The 23,380-nt window shown below is 46.8% G+C and overlaps 1 protein-coding gene across 1 annotated transcript in view; it reads right to left on the reverse strand.

Annotated features, from left to right (window-relative positions):
* Positions 1–5,992: 5,992 nt before the first annotated feature.
* SHLD1 (shieldin complex subunit 1) overlaps positions 5,993–23,380 on the reverse strand; it is a 91,144-nt gene continuing 73,756 nt past the window's right edge. Inside the window, exon 6 of the mRNA XM_084624015.1 lies at positions 5,993–6,283. The gene's annotated coding sequence lies outside the window, so the exon portion shown is untranslated. The remainder of the gene's footprint in view (positions 6,284–23,380) is intronic.

Consider the following 23,380-nt stretch of genomic DNA (forward strand, 5'->3'; position numbering starts at 1 on the left):
CCTCCACCCCCCGCCACACAGACCCCCCCTCCACCCCCCCGCCTCACACAGACCCGCTTCCCCCCCTCCACCCCCCGCCACACAGACCCCCCCTTCACTCCCCTGCTCCACCGCCCACCACACACAGACCCCCCCTTCACTCCCCCGCCACACACAGACCCCCCCTTCACCCCCCCGCCTCACACAGACCCGCTTCCCCCCCTCCACCCCCCGCCACACAGACCCCCCCTTCACTCCCCCGCCACACACAGACCCCCCCTTCACCCCCCCGCCTCACACAGACCCGCTTCCCCACCTCCACTCCCGCCACACACAGACCCCCCCTTCACCCCCCCGCCTCACACAGACCCGCTTCCCCCCCTCCACCCCCCGCCACACAGACCCCCCCTTCACTCCCCCGCCACACACAGACCCCCCCTTCACCCCCCCGCCTCACACAGACCCGCTTCCCCACCTCCACTCCCGCCACACACAGACCCCCCCCTTCACCCCCCCGCCTCACACAGACCCGCTTCCCCCCCTCCACCCCCCGCCACACAGACCCCCCCTTCACTCCCCTGCTCCACCGCCCACCACACACAGACCCCCCCTTCACTCCCCCGCCACACACAGACCCCCCCTTCACCCCCCCGCCTCACACAGACCCGCTTCCCCACCTCCACTCCCCGCCACACACAGACCCCCCTTCACCCCCCCACCACACACAGACCCGCTTCCCCACCTCCACCCCTGCGCCACACACAGACCACCCCCTTCACTCCCCTGCTCCACCGCCCACCACACACAGACCCTCCCTTCACTCCCCCGCCACACACAGACCCCCATTTTTTCCCCCGCCATACACAGACCCGCTACCCCACCTCCACTCACCCGCCACACACAGACCCCCCCTTCACTCCCCCGCCACACACAGACCCCCCATCACCTCCCTGCCATACATAGACCCCCCACCTACACCCCCCGCCACACACAGACCCCCCTTGACTCCCCCGCCACACACAGACCTGCTTTCCCATCACCCCCCCGCCACACACAGACCCCACCTTCACTCCCCTGCCATACACAGACCTGCTTCCCCACCTCCACCCCCTGCCACAAACAGACCCCCCCTTCACTCCCCTGCTCCACCGCCCACCACACACAGACCCCCCATTCACTCCTCTGCCACACACAGACCCCCCATTCACTCCCCCGCCACACAAATCCCCCCATTCACTCCCCCACCACACACAGACCTGCTTCCCCACCTCCACCCCCCTGCCACACACAGATCCCCCTTCACTCCCCTGCTCCATCACCCAGCACACACAGACCCCCCCTTCACTCTCCCGCCACACACAGACCTGCTTCCCACTTTCACTCCCCCACCACACACAGACCCTCCCTTCACTCCCCCACCGCACACAGACCCCCCCTCCCCCACCGCCCACCACACACAGACCCCCTTCCCTCCCCTCCCCCACCGCCCACCACACACAGACCCCCCTCCCCTCATCCACCCCCTGCCACACACAGACCCCCTCCCCTCACTACCCACCCCCACTCCAACACAGACCCCATCTCCCTGCCACACACAGATGCCCCCTTCCCTCCCTACCTCCTACTCCAACACATGGAGACTTTTTACCCTTCACTTCTCTGCCCTTCCCACAGCCTCTTTCTCTGTCCCCCATTCCCTCCCTATTACTCACCCCACTCCATGGCTCCAGGAGAAAGAACCCCTTACTTAGCTCATCCCACTTACCCCCTTCCCAGAACTGGGAAGCCAGAGCTCTCTCTCCTTCTCCCTCCTCCCCACAGGCCTACCTCTCCCCTGCCTCCTAGCCCCCCTCTCAAGGTAGCAAGAGGTAGAATCTCCTTCCCTTCACTAATCTCTCCCAGGGTGGAAACAGAGCTCCCCTTCCCTTTTTCTCCAGGCTAAAGGATGTGGAATCTTCTTCTTGACTCCCAGGTTCCCATTATCAGGGTAGGCTATATATTTACTTCCATGCATACATGTGGGGAGGGGTGGGTGAAATAGTTTTCAAAGGAACCCTCCCCCCCCCCCCCACGCACACACACATACATACATTTCTACTTCAGTTCTGATCAAAGGTTTCTGGGATCCTGGCAATAGCACAGCTATTACTGCAACTTCTTAGCCTTTGGAAAAGAACATGCCTTTGGCACAGATCATGCTCCCCTTTTGCGGTGCAGAATGAACTGCTAGTAAATGAGCCCTTTTTGCAGCAATCAGGTTTTGACATCTTTCCACATCATGCTACTTATTTCATCTGGTGAGTGAACAGCAAAAATGGTTCCTCAAGAGGTGATACTAAACAAATCTTTTATGATCTATCTCCACACCAGCCTCTTATTTACTCTTTTGTTGTTATGATCTAGGGAGACAAAACAAACCCACCGAGAAGAGATTTTAAATAATTTCTTAAACAGACCCACCTTGTCTGATTATTCCTCCATGAAATGTAAAGTATAAAATCTCGTAACAAACTCTCTGCAGAGAGAAATTTGGAATACAGCTAGAAACAGCTGAGCAGACATATTGTTGACCCAAGTTTGGGGTTTGGTTTTTGTTTGTTTCCCTCCTCCATTATATCTCATAGGGATGGCTCCCATTTTTTTGTATTAGGCATTTATTCTTTTCAAATCATGTTTGCAGGAACCTATGTTTGAGTGCCAATATTCCTGAAAATGAGTCAATGTATTGTCCCCAAACACCAGCTACTCTATACTATCTTATTTATTATTTCTACTACAGTAGTGCTTAGATTGAGAATGAGGTCCCATTGTGCTAGGCACTGTAGAGACCTAGAACAATAGACAGTCCCCTCTTCAAATTGTTACTGATGATGCTAGATTTATTTATATATATATATAGAGAGAGAGAGAGAGAGAGAGAGAGAGAGATATTGAATATATATATTCAAAGGGTATAAAGCAGGATACAGGGACACATAACACTGTATGAAATTTCACAGTGAATAGCCATCAAAAAAACCAGGAATTTATACCCTATTTTAATCTTATGTCAGAAGGTAGCCCTAACTATAGAGTCAAGGTGGAGGGCCTCCATAATGCCTTTTGCAGTTTGTGCGAAGTGACTTCCTTTGGAATCTGAATCTAACCTAATGCAGTTACTTAGCTGTTATTTAGAAGCAAATCTATGGTCATTTTAACACTACAATCCAGTCTGAGCTTTGGGCAGCATTCTCTCTGTCTTGCAGTTCCTGTATCAGTTAAGCAACAATGCTCCCCTTAGGCAACCCCAATGTCCCTGTTCCCTAATATCGCTCATTGACCGTGGGAAATCTAGGGAAAGAATCTCATTGACTCCAGTGGCCTTTGGCTCAGGCCCTGGCAATGCTGTGAGATGAAAACTTGTGAATTACCATTTTCAACAGTTAATTAGAAAAGGATTTAAATACAATATTTGCTATTGCCATTTGAAAGTGCTCTTTGACCTCCACATTTATTTAGATGGCACTTCTTGGTTGTCCCTGTGTAGTTACTAAATCAATGTGTTTGCACTGCACTATCGAGGGGCATGTCACTTGCCAGTACAAGATATTTTTTTTTAAACTGTTGGGCCACTTTAATATGTGTTTGATATTCATACTGGATGAAATTCACCCCAGAGCACAAGACCCACACAAGGCACCTGCACCACTTTTGACCCATTGATGGGGGATTGCTGGTGGAACAGCCACAGAGGTGGCTTCATGCTGCAGAAAGTGGCACTGGGGTTAGGACAGGCTCACAATATCTAGGTTTATGTCGGTCCAGTGAGCTAATCCCTCTGTTTTAGTGGCTGCTATTCCAGTCCATACGCTGCAGTAGCAGTCAGAGGAAGCAGTGCTGCAGCCTGTATTCAGCCTTAGTAGTGGATTTATTTATATTTTATTTCTACTTGCAGGATTTTGTAACATGCTCCTCCCCGCAGAATCTGAGCACCCCACAGACATTAAAGGATCCATCTTCACAGCACCCTTAGGAGGTAGGGAAGTTTTGTATCTTAAATTTACAGATGGGGAACTGGAGCCCAAGAAGGATAAATGTTCTCAGTTACATCAATACATGTCAAGAGTAACTCTGAGTTGCTACTGAGATGAGAATCTGGTCCAATGAAATTCACATAGCTTTCCAAAGGACACACAGGAAGTCTATAGCAGAACTAGGAACAGAGTCAAATGGGGTGTATTTCACCCCAGCTTGAATGAACACAGAATATCATCCTGTCTTGGACAAACATAATGTGAAGTACATTTAGGTTGGTGCTGGAAAACCCGGGCAACAACATATAATCCAAATATTTCTCCATAATGGATTATTCAAGATCATATTTTCCAAAAAATGTCACGTCACCAAAACCTTCACAGGCATGTGTCTGTTGGGTGGCTTTCCATTGAGTTGAGGTTACTATTCCCAAGAGGTTTGATCGCATTAAAGAGTAAGGGTTACAGCAGGCTGTGGTAATTTTTCACACTGCCAGTGAAATGAATGGTGCATCCTACCCATGCTTTCCAGATGCGTCAGAATTTTCATTTTGCTGCGATGCACACCACATAATGCTGTGACAATCTGTCACTTTATGGATAAACAATATTCATTCTATTGGATTATCTCAAATATAAATGCATTTTTTAAATAACCGTTTGGCTCATCCTAAAAAGCTGACATTTCAGAAGATGCTAAATGAAGTTTCATGTCTGCTTCTGAGTTGATTTTGCATTGAGAGATTTCAGCAGGCTGCTCTGTGGCCCATGGGCATTGTTTTCCTTCAATTAGATGTGGAGGCAGGATTATATCTATGCCAGGCTGTCAGTTATTTTTATGGGATGAAAATCCTGAGCCCAATTCATGAATAAAATAATCCCTTGCATTATGGAGGTGCTAAGGAGATGAACCGAAGGTATACCCGTGTTATCTTTAATCTCACAGGTAACCACAGTAGTGCAGACATGGTGGCACAGGCTTCAGCATGGGTTAGCAACTCAAGTACAAGGCTTCCAGGGACCCTGGGTACATACTCTGGTTGTTAGCCTGTGCCACCCCATCTACCCTGCTATTGTTACATGTGCTAGCATGATTAAAACTAACATGGGTACATCTGCCCATGTTACAATCACACGTTACTGAGCCCTGCCCTGAGCAGGTATACAATGGGGAAGAAGGCTCTACTGCACACACAGTCACACGCATGCACTATAGATCCTTGAACTTCTCTGAATTCAGATACTGCAGGTCAAGGTTTCCGTTGCCAGCGGTACACCCTTAGAGGGCATGGGAAAGCGTGATTAGGGCCCTCCCCCTGCACTGACCAACAGGGTCGACCAAATGTTATTCAGCACATACACTGCACCCTCTCAGAGGGTGATACAGTGGCCATGCTTGCCTGGTTATAATTATTACTTATTATTTGTATTACCATGGTGCCTGGGCACCATTTGGGCTAGGGCTGGCCCTGTGCTATGGGAATACAAATATTGTAGTAAATGAAGAAGAAGAAGCAGGTAAACAAAGAAGGAGGGGATACGGCCCCAAACTCAGCTGATTCCGTGAGGTCAGCATGGATCCCAGTGGATCCACTGGATTGTGCTAATGTCCCACCTCCTGCAGCCTCAGTTCCCTATCAGCTCAATGCCAATGGGTCTCATTTTCAGACCATCCGGTGACACAGGAAGCCTTAACCACATTGCAGTACTTTAAAAAAAGAAATCCCTTTGGGGCCTACTGAAGTGAGAATAATTTTTTTCCATTTTGTAGTCTCAGCATGTTTGACACTAAAAAATGCTACCTCCCTGACAGCAACTCAGCAGGGTTTGTTTGCTTCAGGCACTAAATGTAACTTATCTCTTGTAATTATACCCGTGCGTTATTCATGGAAAAGAGGACTTGGGCCTGAAACAAAATATAGATTCTCCGTGCCCCCTTCTCCCACACACACATAAGTAAAATTTAATTTGCCTAATAAGGTTATCACACAATTTATTATTTTTAGCATACTACAATGGTGAATTAGATGAGCTGGTTTTTGAAGTCTCTTCCTTGCACCTGGGCTGTCACTTCCTGCATCTGTGTAGATTTTCCTTTCCCAGATGCAGTCTGAAAGTGATGTATTGGATTTTCAATTTAGAAAGATGATGAAAAGTGGTCAGACTCTGCCATGTCGATTTAATTGATCATTAAGCTAAACAGCTGTAAATATCCCTTGAATAGGTGGAATCACGTGTAAAGCCATAAGCCTCTTCCCAAGTGCCAAGCTGGAATAACTTGCTGGGGAATTCTGTATGGGGGAAGAGTGAGAAATCCCATCAGATCACAGCTCCTGGAATGGGGGTGGAATTCTCTGGCTAATGGCCGGAACCTCTCCTCCAAGGGATAAGGACAGCAGGTCTTCCTTGCCCACTCCAAACCACAAATTTTTCCCATGGAGTCTGGAATTGCCCAACACTGAGAAAGTGTGTGCATAGTGCCCCAGGGAGACACAATGGCTTCCAGCATTCTCAGAAAGTGAGAGGGGAGTGAGTGTTAAAGGGGTGAAGTAACTTACACATTTAATTCACCTGTGTATAGTGAGTGTAGAATACTAGTGGTTTGCACTCCCTGTGCACTAATGATTGCACAAGGGACAGGGCAATGGAGAATCAGGCCCAACTATTTCAGGAGCTTCCACTGGAGCAGTGTGTCTCCTATAGCAGGTTGTGCCTTAAGGGCCAGAATTTCAGGTGTTCACCACCTACAATCAGGGCCACGTTTTGAAAAGAGCTCAGTTTGCAGAAGCACTGATTATAAAACTCATGGCCAGATTTTCAAAAGAGACAGGTTGAGCACTTGTGAAACTCTGGCCCCATGGGGCCATTTTAGTCATATACCCAGAAAACTAAGGCCCAGATATGCCTCAAAGGTATTTAAGCTCCTGAATTCCATTGCTTTCACACACACATACTTTAGTGGAAGTTAGGAGTAGAGTTGCCAACCCTCCAGGATTGTCCAGGAACCTCCAGGAATGAAAGATTAATCTTTAATGAAAGATTATGTCACGTGATAAAACCTCTAGGAATTCATCCATCCAAAATTGGCAATGCTGGTTAGGAGTCTAAATACTTTGAGGAACATCTGGGCCTAAATGTGCAGGGTCACAATCCCACTCGTATGATAATTGGTGGAGAAAACTGATTTTTATTTAGAGAAGTCTGTACGAAGAAAGGAAATTCCTTCTGAAAAACAACCTAAGTGCTATTTACCATTAAACAGAACAACTTTACCAACTACATTTATCCTGCTAACCAATCCTCCTTTAGACAATAAAACAGCTCATTTACTGCATCTCACTGTGAACTCAAAGCCTTTTACCCACTAATGTAGATTCTGCTTAATATTTACAATGACTGGGGCTAGCCTGGCTTACCTAAAAATTGTTTATTTAAATATTTATAGAGTTTCAACTTTCAACAAGGCTTCATTCAATAAGAATAATATTGCTCTGTGGTTGCTTGTGTCCTGGAAGCTTCACAGAGGCTAATTCCAGTTCCCTAGGCTAAATATATATATACATTTATGCAACAGACTATAATGATTGGAATTATATATATATGCAACAGATTATAATGATTCCATTTAGCACCATTTTATTGGGTAAATATACTTTCTAAAATACTGAGATGAATATGTAGTCACATATAATTCTGCACTTTAAGCTCAGCTCTGAAAGATCTGTTGCCTTATGTCAGTGCTCACACACTTCAGTGGAACGAATGATTTTCTTCCTATTGCTTTTTTACTGCCATAAAAGTAATGGAGACCCAGCTACAAAAACACTCTGTGAAGGGTCTGGGCTACACCCACAAATTCAAGGAAAGTCTTTGGGGTGCCCTATTTGTGCTAGAAAATCCCCTATGCACATCATGCTTTTTGAGTCTTTGAGGCTTTCTGCGATGGAATGAAGAAATATAAGAGGGGTAGGTTTAAAAGTAGAATTGGGGACTGGAAATACCCAGCCAGATCCGCAACTGGTGTCTACTGGCCTATCTCCATTGACTTCAATGTTACTACCTTGGTTTATACCAGCTGAGGAGTCGGCCCACAACATTTATTCAGGCCCTGTGATAGTTTCTATCTGGCATTACCAATAATGTCTGAGTCCTCAGGCCTTTCCTCCTCTACGGCTAGGAAGATAACTTTCTCTAGACTTATTTGTGATGTAAGGACTCCTTGCTCTGGACTAAAGTGAATTACACCTATAATCACCCTGGAAAATATCACACTGACACCCACTCTAGGTCTGAAAGGGGAATTCACCTTTCCCAGCTTTGTGCACAGGATTCCCGATGCTCAGTCCTATGTTGAATTCACTAGACAACAGGCCTCTCCCATTACAGTAATCCTCTCTCAGCCAGCATTGTAGGTCAAATTCATCCCTGTGGTACCTCCAGCGGCTTCAGGGGGCTTACTCTGTATGAGAGTAGCTGGCTCTGACAACGCTGTCTGCAGAATGAAAGCATTTGAGATGAGAGCCACATTTCCACCACAGACCTAGGTAACAGCATGGAGTGTGAGATTTCAGCTGTTGTGTGAAAATATACCCGCAGGCATTCTAGGTAGGAGAGCGACTCAGAAACTCACCCAGAAAAACAGTCGCTGCTGTACACATGGCCCCTAAGGAAAGACAGCTGGAAGTGAGAGTCTGATTGAAAAGAGCCCACTCAGTTCACCAGGCCAAACCAGCTAGGGCTTTGGAAGCTAAGCAGTTTTAATGGTCTCCCCTTGTAAAAGGTCAGCTCTAAGTTCATTGTGTGTCTCCTGCTCCTGAAAGGCTAAAGTTTTCAAATCCAAACTATCTCAACCAAAGGAGAGATAATGATTTCCAGCCAGACTAATCAGAAGCTATGCAGGGGAGAAAAAATAAAAGCAAAACCAAAAACAACTGCAGCTGGAGCGTCAGTGCTGCAAAAATCTGGATTGAATAGAGCTTGCTTCAATTGTCAGCAATGGAGAAGAAAGATGATAGCTAGGGTGACCAGGCAGCAAATGTGAAAAATCGGGACAGGGAGTAGGGGGTAATAGGAGCCTATATAAGAAAAAGACCCAAAAATCGCGACTGTCCCTGTAAAATGGGGACATCTGGTCACCCTAATGATAGCACCAGGAAACACTGCAATGTGCTGAGCTGGGGATAAAATGTCTCCTCATGTGCGTGTTTGGCATGTCATAAAAACGAAAGCCCCTGATCCTGCAGTGAGCTCCAGCCCACATGGAGGAGAGCTCAATTTTCCCTTTAAAGCCCTGGGCCTATGCTGGGATAGGGGGGCATCGTGCTTCTGGAGTCCCTGCTTAAGGGAAGCAGGAGGGGCATGACCACTGCTACAGGGGTGCAGCATGTGCTCCTCTGCAGCTCGCCATCCCCCTTGGCTGGTGTGGAAAGGGGGCAGAGGCACCAGGCACCTTTCTGGATTATGAGCTACCCTAGCTTGAATCAGCCTTTGTGCTCAGGAGGGAGCAGGAACTGAAACTGTGGCAGAGGAGGAATCCTTGTACCATCCCCAGACTTATACATCCGCACTAGCCCCAAGCCAGCATCACCCATGCTAGACGAGTGTGGCTCTTTGTCTCCCACTAGTGGCTAGTGCACATAAGAGGTTTATGAGATGGCTACAACTTCAGGCCTGAGCAAAGACTAATGAAGTCAATAGAACGTCTCATTGATTTGAATGGACTTTAGTTCAGGAGCGTGGCCTTTTAGCTCCAGCAGTAAAGGCTCAGGCTGTTAACTCTGTAGGCCCCAGGCTTTCTTTGGACAACTAACAGATGTTTCCAGATCACAGGCCCTGGTTCTCATGGGGGACTTCAATCCCCCTGACATCTGCTGGGAGAGCAATACAGCAGTGCACACACAATCCAGGAGGTTTTTGGAGAGTGTTGGGGACAACTTCCTGGTGCAAGTGCTGGAGGAACCAACTAGGGGCCGTGCTCCTCTTCACCTGCTGCTCATGAACAGGGAGGAATTGGTAGGGGAAGTAGAAGTGGGTGGCAACCTGGACCATGAGATGGCTGAGTTCAGGATCCTGACAAAAGGAAGAAAGGAAAGCAGCAGAATATGGACCCTGGACTTCAGAAAAGCAGACTTTGACACCCTCGGGAACTGATGGGCAGGATCTCATGGGAGGCTAATATGAGGGGGAAAGGAGTCTAGGAGAGCTGGCTGTATTTTAAAGAAGCCTTATTGAGGGTGCAGGAACAAACCATCCCGATGTGCAGAAAGAATAGAAAATATGGCAGGCAACCAGGTTGGCTTACCAGAGAAATCTTCAGTGAGCTTAAACACAAAAAGGAGCTTACAAGAAGTGGAAACTTGGACATATGACTAGGGAGGAGTATAAAAATATTGCTCAAGCATGCAGGGGTGTAATCAGGAAGGCAATTAGAGTTGCAGCTAGCAAGGGATGTGAAGGGTGAAGGGTAACAAGAAAGGTTTCTACAGGTGTGTTAGCAACAAGAAGGAGGTTAGGGTAAGTGTGGGACCCTTACTGAATGGGGGAGACAACGTAGTGACAGATGGTATGGAAAAAGCTGAAGTACTCAATGCTTTTTTTGCCTCAGTCTTCAAAGACAAGGTCAACTCCCAGACTGCTGCACTGGGCAGCACAGTATGGGGAGGAGGTGAGCAGCCCTCAGTGGTAAAAGAACAGGTTAAGGACTATTTAGAAAAGCTGGACGAGCACAAGTCTATGGGGCTGGATGTGCTGCGTCCGAGGGTGCTGAGGGAGATAGCTGATGTGATTGCACAGCCATTGGCCATTATCTCTGAAAACTCGTGGTGACCGGGGGAGGTCCCGGACTATTGGAAAAAGGCAAATATAGTGCCCATCTTTAAAAAAGGGAAGAAGGAGAATCCGGGGAACTACAGACTGGTCAGCCTCACCCCTGGAAAAATCATGGAGCAGGTCCTCAAGGAATCAATTTTGAAGCACTTGGAGAAGAGGAAGGTGATCAGGAACAGTCAACATGGATTCACCAATGGCAAATCATTCCTGACCAACTTGATTGCCTTCTATGATGTGATAACTGACTGTGGATACGGGGAAAGCGGTGGACGTGATATATCTTGATGTTAGCAAAGCTTTTGATACGGTCTTCCACAGTATTCTTGCCAGCAATTTAAAGAAGTATGAATTGGATGAATGGACTATAAGGTGGATAGAAAGCTGGCTAGATGGTTGGGCTCAACAGGTAGTGATCAACAGCTTAATGTCTAGTTGGCAGCTGGTATCAAGCAGAGTGCTCCAGAGGTCAGTCCTGGGGCCGGTTTTGTTCAACATCTTCATTAATAATCTGGATGATGGGATGGATTGAATCCTCAGCACGTTCGCAGATGACACTAAATTGTGGGGAGAGGTAGATATGCTGGAGAGAAGGGATATGGTCCAGAATGACCGAGACAAATTGGAGGATTGGGCCAAAAGAAATCTGATGAGGTTCAACAAGGACAAGTGCAGAGTCCTGCACTTAGGATGGAAGAATCCTATGCACGGAAAAAGGCTGGGGACCGGCTGGCTAAGCAACAGTTCTGCAGAAAAGGACCTGGGGATTACAGTGGACAAGAAACTGGATATGAGTCAACAGTGTGCCTTTGTTGCCAAGAAGGATAACAGCATATTGAGCTGCATTAATAGGAGCATTGCCAGCAGATCGAGGGAAGTGATTATTCCCCTCTATTTGGCACTGGTGAGGCCATATCTGGAGTACTGTGTTCCGTTTTGGGCCCCCCACTACAGAAGGGATGTGGACAAATTGGAGAGAGTCCAGCGGAGGGCAACGAAAATGATTAGGGGGCTGGGGCACATGACTTATGAAAAGAGGCTGGGGGACTGTGCTTATTTAGTCTGCAGAAGAGAAGAGTGAGGGGGGATTTGATAGCAGCCTTCAACTACCTGAGGGGGGGTTCCAAGGAGGGCCCAGTTTGACAAAGCCTTGGCTGGGATGATTTAGTTGGGGTTGGCTCTGCTTTGAGCAGGGGGTTGGACTAGATGACCTCCTGAGGTCCCTTCCAACCCTGATAGTCTATGATTCTATGAAATGCTGCTACCAGCCCAAGGATGATGCTTGGAGAGTACAGGTTAGTTAGCACATGGCACAAATGCTGATGCTCAGTGTCAGGGTTCCTTCCTCACTCTGAACTCTAGGGTACAGATGTGGGGACCCGCATGAAAGACTCCCTAAGCTTATTCTTACCAGCTTAGGTTAAAAACTTCCCAAGGTACAAACTTTGCCTTGTCCTTGAACCGTATGCTGCCACCACCAAGCGTTTTAACCAAAGAACAGGAAAAGAGACCACTTGGAGACGTCTTTCCACAAAATATCCCCCCAAGTCCTACACCCCCTTTCCTGGGGAAGGCTTGATAATAATCCTCACCAATTTGTACAGGTGAACACAGACCCAAACCCTTGGATCTTAAGAACAATGAAAAATCAATCAGGTTCTTAAAAGAAGAATTTTAATTAAAGAAAAAGTAAAAGAATCACCTCTGTAAAATCAGGATGGAAAATACTTTACAGGATATTTAGATTCAAAACACAGAGGATCTCCCTCTGGGCAAAACCTTAAAGTTACAGAAAACAGGAATAAACCTCCCTCTTTACACAGGGAAAATTCACATAAAACAAAAGATAAACTAATCCGCCATGCCTAGCTTACCTATACTGGTTGCAATATTGGAGACTTGGATTAGGATGGGTTGAAGAAAATGGATTTCTGTCTGGCCTCTCTCAGTCCCAAGAGAGAACAAACACGTAAACAAAGAGCACAAACAAAAGCCTTTCCCCCGCCCCAAGATTTGAAAGTATCTTGTTCCCTTATTGGTCCTTTGGGTCAGGTGCCAGCCAGGTTAGCTGAGCTTCTTAACCCTTTACAGGTAACAGGATGTTGCCTCTGGCCAGGAGGGATTTTATAGCACTGTATACAGAAAGGTGGTTACCCTTCCCTTTATATTTATGAGACTCAGTATGGCTAGTTAAGGCTGCAAAAATCTGTGGGAATTTCACTCCACTCCTCTACTTTCTGCCATGTGTTTTAACTGCAGTTTTGATTTTTCCTTTTGCCCTTTTCCTTTCTTCCTTTGGCTCTTTGTTTAAGTCTCTCCTGAGGATCAGGATGCTGATTTGTATTCTGGGTCAGCCTGTGCTTCTAGAGAGCCTACTCTGCTTTTCTCCTGATACACTAGGAAGTGTACATCATTGTGTATGTTTGCTTGTCAAAAAAAAAATATGGGTGGCCCTGGAATGCATTTGTGCGGGGCAAAGAGTAGGAGGAGAGGGAACAAGAGGACAAAGGTTTTTTAATGCAGAATATTCCCACAAGATGCTAAGTGGCTATGTCCTGCTCTCTGCTGTGCTGCAGCAGCCAAGGGGGAGGAGGATGTAGAGCTGCAGACAGGAGTACTCAGGGGACCGAATCCAACCCTGGCCCATGCACCACAGCCCTGATGGAAAGGCAACAATATCAGCCTGTCCCCAAGCTGCTGAGTGCATACTCCACCATCTGCCTCATGCCCTAGCTGGGGGCACTTGCTTCTTTTTTCAAAACAACATAACATATGCTCCACTGCACATTCCCTGGGGGCCCTGCCCTGAACAGCCTTGTTTGGGGAGCAGATTATATGATAACAAGCATCCCTGCTCCCCACTCAATGCTGTATATGCTTTGACTGTATATTTTTTACTGATGTTTTGGTGTTTGTTTGGCCCTTCTGCAAATGTCCGCACTACTTCTGGGCTGTGAAACAGCCACATGAGCTCTTGGTGCTTGGTTTAGCCCACATCTGCCTAAATGCAAAGTTTCTTGCACCTTCCTCTGAAGCACCTGATGGTGGTCACTGTCAGAGACCGGGTACTGGACGAGACAGACCTCAGCTCTGATCCAGTCTGGCAATCCCTACGAGATGTTTTAAAGACATTGTCAGAAATGTTTTAACCTATTTGGGTAAAATTCATCCCAGAAAGGAGGGCCTATGGGAGGACCTCCAACCAGTTCAAGCCCTGTGGAGGTACTGTGCAAGGGGGATACATGGAGACTTTGGCAACCCAGCACACCACGTTGGGTTTTTCAGGCAATGCCCATGCCATCTTCAGCTTGGGCACATTGCTTGTGTGTTGTACCCCTTTCTGGGTCTGTCTTTCTAGAATGTAAGTGGTTCAGGGCAGGGCCAGCTGTCCCACACTAAAAAAATACAATAAAAGAACATTACTGAGGTTGCAAAGTCAAGCACTTGGAAGTTCGGAAATGCCATGTCTCAGGCTGGCTGGCCCTGTCAAGGGAGATGGGTCTCAGCCCACCTATGACACAAACAACTCTCATCCCAGGGCGGGGAAATGAAGAAGATCATGTGACTCAGTCAGGCCCCTGAGTTAGAGAAGGAGAAGGCCTCACGCGATAGCTGCCTGGAGAGAAAAGGGGAGGAGGTTCTGAGAAGAGCACTATGCAGATAGAGGCCTGTGGAAGACTCCAGGTAGGCAAGCTGGGGCATGGCTGCTCAGGAAAGATCAGGGATTAACCCAGAGGATCCAAGGAGAGGCTGAGAGGAGAGATGTAAATACCCTGGGCAGGGTGAAAGCTGAGCCTAGACGGTGGGCAGAAGAATTAGAGAAGATAGACTCCTTAGGAAGGAGGTGCTGGGCCCAGCTTGAGACAGGAACAAAGACACTGTGTGTTTTGTGTTTGGTTTTTGTGCTACGGAACCCTGCTACCTTGCAAGGGGTGAACTTTTGTTTTTTACAACTGATTTAGCTAGAGGCCCAAGTGGCTGCAGCAGCTATACGAGGTGGTGGAGTTTTTGAGGACCTATGAGAAGGGGGAAACTGCAGCAGGGCTGCTGCAGGGCCAGCCCTGCCTGTGAGAAGGTGCTCTGGAAGTGTTGTGCCACCAATGTGTGCCAAGATGAAGGTTGCTTGTCCCCCCCGCAAAAAATCCCTTTCACGTGTTTCAAAAATATTTTGCTCGAGGCAAACTCCGGGTATGGAAAACTTCAGCTCAAATAGGTAATGTTTGGCACAGTTATAAGCAACTGACAACACAGTTATAATAGGAAATGTTGGGCAGGGTTAATAATAGGAGTGCTAGAGCCATGCCTGTAATAATGGCCATTCCAAACCAGCCTCCAGGCTTGGTCTACATTAGGAAATTAGGTCAGTATAAGTTAGGTCACTGAAGGCTGTGAAAAATCCCCTCCCCCAGCAATGCAATTAAACCGACCTAACCCCTGGGGTAGACAGTGCTACGCTGATGGGAGAATTCTCCCATTGACCTAGCTACCACCTGTCCGGGAGGCGGATTATCTACGCTGACAGGAGAATCCCGCCCACCGGTGTAGCTAGTGTCTTCACTGAAGTGCTACAGTGATGCAGCTATGCCACTGCAGCATTTTCAGTGTAGATAAACCCCCGACAGATAGCCTAGAGCAGCGGTTCTCAAACTGTGGGTCGGGACCCCAAAGTGGGTTGCGACCAAAGCCCGAGCCCCACTGCCTGGGGCCACAAAGCCTGAGGGTGTCAGCTCTGGGTGGCGAGGCTCAGGGTACAGGCCCCTGCCTGTGGCTGAAGCCCTTGGACTTTGGCCCCCCATCCAAAGGGGGCTCAGGCTTCATTTCTCCCCCCATCCCCTCCGGAGTCATGTAATTACTTTTGTTGTCAGAAGGGGGTCACGGTGCAATGAAGTTTGAGAACCCCTGGTCTAGAGAATCTGCTAGCTGTAGCTGCTCCCAGGAGCCTCCTAAAACAAGGTGACCATAGTTTTATAATTAAGATCTGGGTCACTTCTGTGGTGCCATTTTTAGGGTCGTGAATACCCAGACAAAAGACGCAGGTACACATTTATATTTTTGAATGAGTGTGGGTGTTGCTGCTGCTGTCTTCTGACTCAGTAGTTACATGGCCATATTCCTCAGCCTGGAGGATTTCCCGTAGTAACTCACTCTCTCAGCGAGGTTGTTCTGGAGCACTGAGTGAGGCCCATTAACGCTGGCTCGGGTCAAAATTACAGCTGGAGGAGTGTCCACCCTCCTTTGACTTTTCTCTTCACCCCCAAACACCGTTGCTAGCAGTGACTGCTTGTTCCACTTTGTTCTACTCACTGTAGAAGTACTTCTTGGACAAATCTAAAGAAATCAAATGCTTTGACTGATGAAATGGAAAAGCTGGGACCTTTTGGGTGTCCCGAAAAGTTCTTGGGACATTGAGACATTGCATGAAAACACTGGACTGTCTCTGTAACACTAGGATATATGACACCTCCTCTTTGGAGGACAGGGAAATGTTCTGTAGCCTCTAGCTGAATCCTCTTCTACGGGAATATGCAAATCCTCCATCAATCTGTTGCTCTCCTAGCACCCTTAACTACCCAGAACCATGGAGAGTCCTCACTGGCATCAGCGAAACCTGCCTCTAGTGCAAAGAGAGACTCCGTGACTTGCCCAGGGTCACATAGGAAATCTGTGGCATAGCTGTAGGAAGTGTTGCCTAGTGGTCAGAACACTGGACTCGGCCCCTGGAGACCTGAGTTCTATTCCTGGCTGGGAGACCTTGGGCAGTTGCTTTCCTGTGCCACAGTTTCCCCATTTGTAAAATGGGGATAATGATACTGATGTCCTTTGAGACCCACTGATGAAAAGAGCTAGATTTGTTTATTTTATTAACCCAGTGCTCTAGTCTCAAGGCCATCCTCCTTCTCTTCTTCCTTCACAGACCCTGGTAAATAAGCAGCCCATGACAAAGTCAATTGTAACATGATTTAACATTTCAGCCATGAGTTTTCTGGCTTTAGTCAGCCCCAGTTACTGTCTTAATCACATTTTGTCCTCTAATCTTCTCCTAATATTGTCTGTTAACTGATCTGGTTCTTGCTTTTAAGGAAAAATGCTGGCATCTGTTGTTAGTTAATAAAAACGTATGGGGGACCAAGTGGGGTGGGAGAAAGCAGTTAGCGAATAGGTACGCAAGGTGGTATTTTTAAAATGAACTTCTGTTGTTGGGAAAACATGTGCCCCTCCCAAAATTGCCTACACTCCATAATGAAATGGAATAATTTACATATGTCATATATTGCGTGTTGTACACTGATTTTAGAAACCATATGTCATGATGTACCCACGCACTACAAAACACTAAAATATATGGGGGTAGATCCTCGCTGGCAGAAACCCACCTGGCCCCTTTCAAGGGAATGGAGCTACATCATTTATGCCAGTGGAGGGTCTGGCCCAGAGACAGTACATTGAAATGTTTCAGCTCTCTCCTGGCAGAGTGCTTCTTTACTGATCAGTGGCAGGCAGGTCTTTGGCATGAATCAGTTCGTCCCACTAGAGAAGGTGTGGGAGGGATAAGTTCTGTCAACCAGAATTTATCTGCCAGCTCGGCCATCGTGACAATATTGAGCTAATCATCTGAAAGTAGCCTAGGAGGAGGAAAGTGGGAATGGCAGGCAAGGAGATGGTGTGATGGGGTATATGAACCCCACCTTGGTCAGGAAAGGGATAACAGGCTGTTATAGGCTGAGTCAGCCTCTGCTTGCTACACCAACTATAGGTGTCAGGCTTAGAGGGAGGGGTTAAAAGAGGATGTGTAATTTATACCTCTTGCTGAGGACTGTGCTTAAGGGAACACATGGTGACTGTAGCCCATCATTTCTCAGTGATCTCATTTCCAAGACCATTTATTTGGGGTTCAGGTAAAACTTTGGTGTTTACAACTAAGGCCTCTTTAAAAAAAACCCAAAACTCCACTTTCACTAGCTAAAACTGATGAAGCAGGTTCAAGTTTTCAAGCACTACATAAGGGCTTGGTGTTATTAACTGTCTTCTCCTTGAGGTGAATTGGTATTTCCTGCCCAGATATGGCAGTGGACAAAAATACGGAATCAGCTGTGGCAACAAAGGTCTTGCCACAGAAGAGGAGAGATGGGCTGGCTGATATGAAGGCCTCAGCCATCCCTAGAGTCCTAATGCAGAGACTGAGAGGAGTCAAAGTTCAGTGAATTCCAAAAATGAGGCTATAAATCTGAAAAGGTAGGGGAGAGTACAAAATATCCTTCCAGCCAAGTGATGCTCATAAATAGCTCAGGACAACAAGGAGGCCCCAATGCAAAAAATCTACCATAGAGACCGAGGACCTGATTCAAAGGCCACTGAAGTTCATGGAAAAACTCCTATTGATTTCAGTGGGCTTTGGGTCAGGCTTTGAAAGATGATGAGCTATGAACGCTTGGGACATCTAGTAAAACTGTTCCATGTGTGTCAGAGAGAGGAGCAGATCCCCGTCTCTGGCTCACCACCCTTTTAGTCCATTATTTCAATCTTAACAATGGCCACTAGACAGAATGAAATGAGCTTGTGATTGGATGTCTGTAGTTCAAAATGAAATAAGCTTGTGATTGGATGTCTATGGCCTCGAGCAATTGGGGTGGGGGTGGGGGGGAGAATGGGGACAGCCGGGCACTGGGCCTAATTGAAATTTATGAATTAGTTGAATAATAGGAGAAATCAGTCTGTGTAAGTAACAGATGTAAGTAACACAGAAAACTCGGTAGTGCATCAGGGATATGTCAGGAGCTTCACTGTTTGGATCCAGATTTCAAGCATGGAATAGGTCTGGAATGTTTGGGAGCTGTAGTCTTGTTTTGGCCAATAAGAGGTAGGGATCAAGCAAAATTCAGATCTGGATTCTGAACTCTCCACCACACCAAAACTTAGGGGTGTTTGGCACTGGGGTTTTGGTTTGTTCATGTCTTTAAATTGCAGTGGAGGGCAATAGACTGTGTAAGGCCTTTTTCTCCAATTGCTACACTACATTAACTAACCTGAACCCATTCATACAACGCATGCAACAGATGGAAACATTCAGGCCTCCTAAATTTTCCCTGCAGTTTGAGTCCCTTCCTAGCAAAGCACAGCATCTTTTGATTTTACTTGTGAAGGCTGCATTTTTTCCCTCTCATCCATTTTGGTTTGAAAGTGGTGGCTCTATTTTTTGAGGGGGAGTTGGGGACAGAAAGGCTCAGAATATTTTTAGCATTTCATATGAACCATGCAAATGTCTCCTATCACATAGACAGCCCAGCTATGGAAGCTATTACGAGTAACCTGGCAGATGCTGCATTGTCATCCAGCTAAACAAATGCTGTGTCTGTTGGTTTCCCCTAGGAATCCAAGAAGTGTTTATTTCCACTGTAGATAATTTACTCTTCCACAAAACTTCTCTTCTTAATTACTCTCCATGCAAATCAGTATTTTCTTAAATGTCAGTGCCAGAGCCAATGAGAACACAGCTGACTGGGATTATGACACTTCTGAGCCTGCTAGGTCTTTCAATAGGGGTGGGATCCAGTTTGGGTGTGTTTTTTGATAACACCCCTGAACCCCAATGCCTAGTACACAACTTGGGAGAAAGGATGCCCTTGTTGAAGAGTCAAACAGTCCTCCCTCCATTCAGTTATAGTCAGAGAGTCCAAAATACACACCAGTGTACTTCAAAAGGTCTTCCTGCAAAACCACACTTGGCATTAAGCGAAAGAAACAAGCAACGCCTACTCACCCTCCCTCTCCCTCATGCTTTGAAAGCTTGGTGGGTTTTCATTATACGTCATTAAACCTGATAACCAGGTCTGCCCCCAACTGAAGAGAGACTCTGAGGGTATCATCAGACCTTCCCTTTCTATGTCTGGATTCAGGGTTGCAAATGACTATTATCCAAGTCATTGACAAAAGTATTGAATAGTAGTGGGCCCAGGTCAGAACCCTTTGGGACCCCACTTAATATGCCCTTTCCAGTTTGACAGTGAACCATTGATATCTTCTCCTTGAATACAGTTTTGCAACCAGTTGGGCATGCGCCTTGTAGTAATTTCATCTAGGCCACATTTCCCCAGTTTGCTTATGAGCATGTCATGTTGGGCAGCGCTTCAGGGCATAAGCAAAATGGGTTAGTTTTGCTCAGAGGGCAGGTTATCCCAGTATGGATCAGATGTATGTCCGATATCTTTCTCCTGCAGGATATAGCTAGATCTATTCCAGGAGGCAATGCTGGCCACCTGTTACAATGGTTCGGTACCTAAGGATAAGATGGGTGTGTGTGTGTGGGGGGGGTCCTCCCTAGGAGATGGCATGATACATTTACCCACTATTGTTGCTAATGTCACCTGCTGTTTACTTGTGTGGACTGCTATGGATTGGGAAGCAAATGCTGCTCAGGCAGAATGTGAACCCTGGTGGCATATTTGACTATTATGCTGACAAACCTTTTTGCAACAGACTGCGATAGCTGCACTTCCCCAAAGGACACGTGTATATATTCCTTTGTGCAGCTCCAGCCAGGATGGCAGATCTGAGTCATGTGCTTGGGATCTCAGCTGTCCCCAGTGTGTTTTGGTTAGATGTAAAGTTTAATAACTTCAGACTATCATCTTCTGAGGCTCTACGTGCATGCTCTTTTGGTTCTGCCCTGTCTCTGTTTCCTTGTTCTTAGTTGCGCCTCATTCCCAAAAGGCTTGAATGCAGATGGAATCTCTTTACTCTTTCATCCGTTTAGAAATTTGCAGATCAGTGATAGCTGGGTATGTTTAAGAGCACCTGAGATGTATATAGACTGGGAAGGCCAGCCTCTGTCTGCTAAGGTCTCATCTGACAGAGGCAGAGCTAAACATATTTCCAGACATCAGTTTTCAAGTGGAATTAATATATGTGCTTTGTGGGGGTAGTTGTCTGTAAAGGTACAAGTATTAGAAATACTGAGCATTCCGTGAAGACAACTTCTACCAGGAAACATCACAAAGGAAGGTGAATCAAGTCATCTACAAGATTCTCATGGACACTGGAACTTCTTCAGCTTTAAGGTGGGGCACACTCTACTGCAGGAGGTGATAATTCTCGTTCACCTTTGGAAGACATTAGCGGGATTCAGAAAGGGATCTAACAGCTCAGTGGATAACGAGAACATCCTGAGTTGTAACAGCAAGGGTTAAAAATAACCTAGGGTTTGGATGGTATGTAAATCCTCATGCTTCAGCGCGTATGCTAACCGCAAACTGTCCAATTGGGGGGGCAACTTCTGCAGCGGATTACAGGTTATTGCACAACGGCCTATTGCACGATACCTTGCACCTTCCTCTGAAGCAGCTGGTACTGGTCACTACCAGAGACGGGATACTGGAGTAAGGGACCACGGTTCTAAGCCAGTGTGGGAATTCCTTTGTCACTAATATAATCGTGTGTGGGCAGTAAGATCTAGTGGTTTGTACGTATGGCTGGGGCTGAAGAACTTCTCAGTTCCAGTTGTGCCTCTGCCAGTAGTTCTCTACCTCAGTTTCCACTATCCACATACTGAGGTAATAATTCTTACCTACCATGTGGAGGAGTGGGGTGATATAAGCTTGATTATGTTAATGTTTTTAAAGTGATAAGTACTATGTCACAAAATATAATCTTTTATTATCTCTCTGTCATTTTATGAACTGTGCATGTGTGGAAATTGGCTTAGTATTTACCAGCAATTTCCTGTACAGGACACAAAATTTACTGAGTTAAATGGCTGTACAAGAGTTATGGCAAGCTAGCGCAATGCAACTTTAACCTTAAAGGAGCACATCAACGGCAGAAGTAAGTTATACGTTCAGCCCCTTGAATAACTTATGGATAATATGCAAGAAATGAGAAAACAGAACATCAGTGTCTGTCAGGATTCAGGTGATAATTCTATGTTACCAAACAGTGACGTTGAATAGATGTGGCCAGTGAATTCTGGGCAGAGGAGGTGGTGGTGGGGTCTGGGTCTGGATTACGGTTAATCTATGGTTTGGATTGGCAGTCAGTTAGGGCTTGGCTTCCATGTTGTGGAAATCTTGTAGACTTGTCTCAGAAGTTGTAGGCCAATAATGACAGAACTTTCTCAAGAGTGACTGATCTTGACTGATTCCTGCCATTTTTGGACTGCGACTTCACAGCTGTTCTTGGAAGAGTTGGCCATGTACAAATCAGAATGGGGAAACAAGTTCTTGGGCCTTTTGGTTCTAGGACCAATCTGAACCCAGGGCCATATTTGAAAAGATTCAGACCCAAGGTCTCTGATTCTCCTAGATGGGACTTTATTTCTTTCAAAATGAAAATTAAATGGTTTGTTGGGCAACTAACATTTAACTGCCTGAATCAGAGCAAGTGCCAGAGGAAAGCCTTTGTATCGGATTCTTGCTACGTACTGAATGCCCTGTTGACACAACTGCATCAACACTAGCATTAGTATATCTATCTGTGTGCGGAGAGAGACTACCATTGTGTCATAAGGGATTGAAAGCTATTTAGTCCCATAGAAGTGCTCCTGGATCACATTACCCTGAGGCAGGGGTGTGCACAATGGGGGGGCAAGCAGGGGCACGGCTTCCCCAATAATCGGCAAGGGCACAGAACGCCCCCGGCTCTGGGGCCATAGCAGGGAGAGCGAGCTCCTCTGGTCACGGGGCCGCGGTAGGGGCACAGAACGTGCCCCTTCAAAAGCAGTGAAATGTTTATTCTTGTGATGCCCCTGCCCTGACGTTAATAACCTTAAGCCAGATTCTTAGCTGGTGTAAATCGGCATAGCCCAAATGACTTCAATAGAGCTATGCCAACTTACACCAGCTGAGAATCTGGCCCATTATCCTGACTCATGTTTTAGTAACTCCTCGGTTAGATTATGACAGGCAACAGTGATACACTGTGACTAGAATGGATAAGCAGCCATGCGATGATGGTAGCGATCTGCATTAAGATGGCAACTTTCCTCCTGAAGGATCTCCAGCGTACTTTACAAACCTGTTTGCCAGCTAGAGAACCACTGCACCTGCCATGGAAACCAGGCATCTCTGGGGTGACAGGCAGCAGCAGCTGCTCCCATTGAAGTCAATAGCAAAACTCCTACTGACTTCCCCGGGCGCTGCTGCAGAGCAGAGCAATGCCACTGATTAGTTTAATGTAGGAAGGGAGGAATACTGTATCCATGTGAAACTGCAGAGGCCATTTAAAGTGGGCAGAAAGCAATTACCTAGCCTGGAGTCTGCCACGCATAGATCTGAAATAGAGACCAGATCATTCCAGCAAGGCAGCAGCAGGGCACCGACAATTTCAGAAATGGGTTTATACAAAGTGCACCAAAGACCAGATGCTCAGTCGGTGTAGGCAGGGAGCTATGCCCATTTATACCAGCTGGGAATCTGGCCCTACAGCTCTATGGGACTTTGGCCCCCTGAATCATTTTTCTTTTATTAGTGGACTGTGCCCCATCTCTTGCTGCCCACGGTTAGTCAAGGAACAGTAGTGAGGCACTCACAGCCCGAAACTGATTCTCCCAATTTGACTAGAGTCACTGGAGA

Source organism: Lepidochelys olivacea, assembly GCF_965140295.1.
Source record: "Lepidochelys olivacea isolate rLepOli2 genome assembly, chromosome: 3".
NCBI lineage: Eukaryota > Metazoa > Chordata > Testudines > Cheloniidae > Lepidochelys > Lepidochelys olivacea.